The sequence below is a fragment of the Castor canadensis genome, chromosome 10, assembly GCF_047511655.1.
Source record: "Castor canadensis chromosome 10, mCasCan1.hap1v2, whole genome shotgun sequence".
In the NCBI taxonomy this organism is placed as follows: domain Eukaryota; kingdom Metazoa; phylum Chordata; class Mammalia; order Rodentia; family Castoridae; genus Castor; species Castor canadensis.
This window is the reverse complement of record NC_133395.1, coordinates 131,139,596-131,143,102: the sequence shown is the minus strand read 5'-3', so window position 1 is coordinate 131,143,102 and position 3,507 is coordinate 131,139,596.

Genomic DNA, 3,507 nt, shown 5'->3' with positions numbered 1-3,507 from the left:
AGAGCAAGGCAGAGTTGCCAGATATAACAAAAAAATTAAAAAGTAAAAAGAAAAATATGAAATGGCTCAAAGATCTTTGGGCCAGGCTTATACTAAAATCAATTTCTTGTTTATCTGAAATCCAAATAACTGACAATACCATTTGTTTATTTATTCCTTGCCAACTCTTCCAAAAGGGGATCTAGACACATTTTCCACAACACATTAACATTTTCTGTTCTCTTTTACCCATGACCCTCACATCTGTACACAGTGGCTCCTTCCAGGAATTTTCAGAATGTTTTCCATCCCTATGGTGTCCGGCTCTTCATTGGGTCTCTCTTCCCCTTCTTCTCTGTCCATTCTGTGGTATATAAACAGCTTAGCTCCCCTGGAGAAAAATGGGGTGGGATACACTCTTGATGAAAGGGGAAAGATGGGAAAATAGAGTTGTGTCCATTGCAAAACCCTGTGTGGAGGACTCTGGAACAGAGGAAAACTGTGAAGCTTCCTACATTAATTTGCATCCCATTAAAGATAAATAAATTCAAATACTTCATCACTCTGACTAGATCTTTCATTTCTAAAGCAGAAAAATTTAAAAGTTCAAATAAGTTTTGCCAAAATGAGAAACAAGTTCTATGATTATTAGACAACTAAATTAGCTCTTTGGACTTAAATTGTTTTCTAGCCTGTTCTTAATTTTATGACATTGATCTTCTAAGTCTTTGTGCAGCTCATGTTCTTAGAACTCAAAGCTAAACCTTGAAATTACAGTTAATTATGTTTCTAATTGTCAAACAAAAGACTTTACCTATAAATTAAAATACAAGAAAAGTGTGGTCTTTCAGTAATATTCAGAGTTGAGAATTACATATAGGATTCATTAAAAAACAGAATAAAGCTATCAGAATGTCATTTTTTGTTCCTTAAAAAAAAAGCAAAGAATGTTTTTTTCTCAGTCTTTGTGAATTAAATAGGGTTTTGACAGCTAATTGTGTTTGTATTTCACAAAAATTTTCAGGTTTATTGTTAGAAAATTGTAATACTGTTAAAAATAATGTCAAAGCCAAATATTTACAATATAATTGTGGTTCTCCAGAAATTTTATGGATGGAGGTAAAAGCAAATTAGACAGTCTTTCAAAAGATTGGATGTGACTAAGACCTTTGTTCAAATGGGAAGATGGTAGTATTTCATAGAAATCACTATAATTAAAGGCTGACTTTAGGATCTTTGCCCCATTGTAATTGCATTGAAGGTGGTTCTTAATCAGGCAGGCTGTTTTGGAAGAGGGAGTTTAACTAATCAGTACTTAAAATATCAAAAGATGGAACACACTCTTTTAAGATCAAAAACATCTGCATCTGAATATGCATTCATTTCAGTAAAGACTCCTCCTTCAAAAGTTTCACTGTTCTAGTCTGCTCACTGAAGTTACCACAGCAAGGAGGTTCCCTGTAATCTTGGCTTATTGTGATACTGTGATCACCCAGCTTCAACCTCTCTCACATTTATTTATTATAAGATTATCTTTCCTAAATGATAACTTTATTTTTATGCATAAAAAAGCTTCCACTCTGTGTGCTTACTTTTTCAAATGTGCACTGTTCATTCCTTTTGTTGATGTGCAACCTTCAGTTAGCAGTCTACAGCTATGTCCTCTGAAAAGCCCCCTGAGTGACAGAATGAGTTTTGGATTAAGAGTTGAAAGTTTGGCTTTCATCTTCCTATAAGTACCGACTTGTGTAACTCACTGTTTTTGAGCCTCAGTTTCCTTATCTGAGAAGTCAAGATAACAATGGTTATATCTTAGAACGATAGTGAGGAACAACAAATGAAAGACTTAGATCATATCAATAAGTGCTACAATGTGTTTTATCTAATGGATTGTAGCTCCTTCCGGAAAGTGTTCAGTGGTTTCATTATCTCCTGGATCCACCAAGTTAAGTTTCCTGATCCTAACATTTTAAATGCCTAATTATCTGTCCCAGTCACGTCTTTTAACTTGTCACTAATAATTATCAAGTGCATATTATATGTTAAGCAATGCAACAAACATTTGGTACTTATTTTCCCTTTGGAATATCACTATCATCCTATGAAGAACTATCAATGCTGTTTTTTTCATTTCTTTCACTGGATAACTCAAACTAAGCCTTGGAGAAGTTGGATAACTTGTCCGAAGTTAAATGACTGGTGGGGGCGAAAATTTAGTAATTGATCCTAGAAATTTTAATACCAGAATCTGGTATCTTAGCCACCGAACTACACTCTACAAAGAAATTTCTGCTTAGACTGGGCCAATTGTTGTTCCAGAACACACTCTGTGTGTGTGTATATGTGTGTATGTGTGTGCGCACATTGTGTGTACCTGTTATTCCATCTATTTAACCTTCAGACTTATTCATTTCCATCTCTCCCTGCTTTAGATTCTGTTTTGATGATGCTGTGTGTTTCCTATTCCTTGCTGGATAGGAACACAAAACCTTAAACTCTTTCTCACTACTGAGCACTCTCAGGTATAAGAACCACATGCTTTATCTCTTTTCAACACCCAAAATTATGTAGAAAAAAAATGAACAACAGAAAGTTCAAAATATGTAAAATGAATAATTGTCACATTCTGTAATCATCTCTTGAGATTTGCAGTCTTACAGTGATTTGGAGGCTGTGTACTCAAGTCCTGCCTAGATTTTCAGAACCCACTTGATTTTTGGAATGTCTACATTATGGAAAACATTCTCTCTTCTTCTAGAGCACCATGCTGCTGACTTTTTGTGCCACCTAGTTTCTTTCAAGTAATAATGTCTGCAAAACTGCAGTACACTATCAAAACAAGGATGGTTGCATTGATACAGGTACGGCATCTTTTATGTATAATGCATAATGATGTTGTCTGTGTAAAAAATATTTCCTTCACCACAGGTCTGCAGTATAGGGCTTAAAATCATGACCCAGTATATATACTACTTATTTTTTCCATAGTAGTTGTACTAATTTGCATTCCCACAAGCAGCATATAAGGGTTCCTATTTCACTGTATCCTCGCCAGCATTTCTTGTTGTTATTACCCTTGATTATGGCCATTCTAACTGGGGTAAGATGAAATCTAAGTGTTGTTTGGATTTGCATCTCTTTTATAACCAAGGAAGTTGAACACTTCTTTTTTTATTGTTTTATTATTCATATGTGCATACAAGGCTTGGGTCATTTCTTCCCCCTGACCCCACCCGCTCCCTTACCACCCACTCCACCCCCTCCCTCTCCCCCCACCCCTCAATACCCAGCAGAAGCTATTTTGCCCTTATCTCTAATTTTGTTGAAGAGAGAGTATAAACCATAATAGGAAGGAACAAGGGTTTTTGCTAGTTGAGATAAGGATAGCTATACGGGGAGTTGACTCACATTGATTTCCTGTGCATGTGTGTTACCTTCTAGGTTAATTCTTTTTGATCTAACCTTTTCTCTAGTTCCTGGTCCCCTTTTCCTATTGGCCTCAGTTGCTTGTAAGGTATCTGCTTTAGT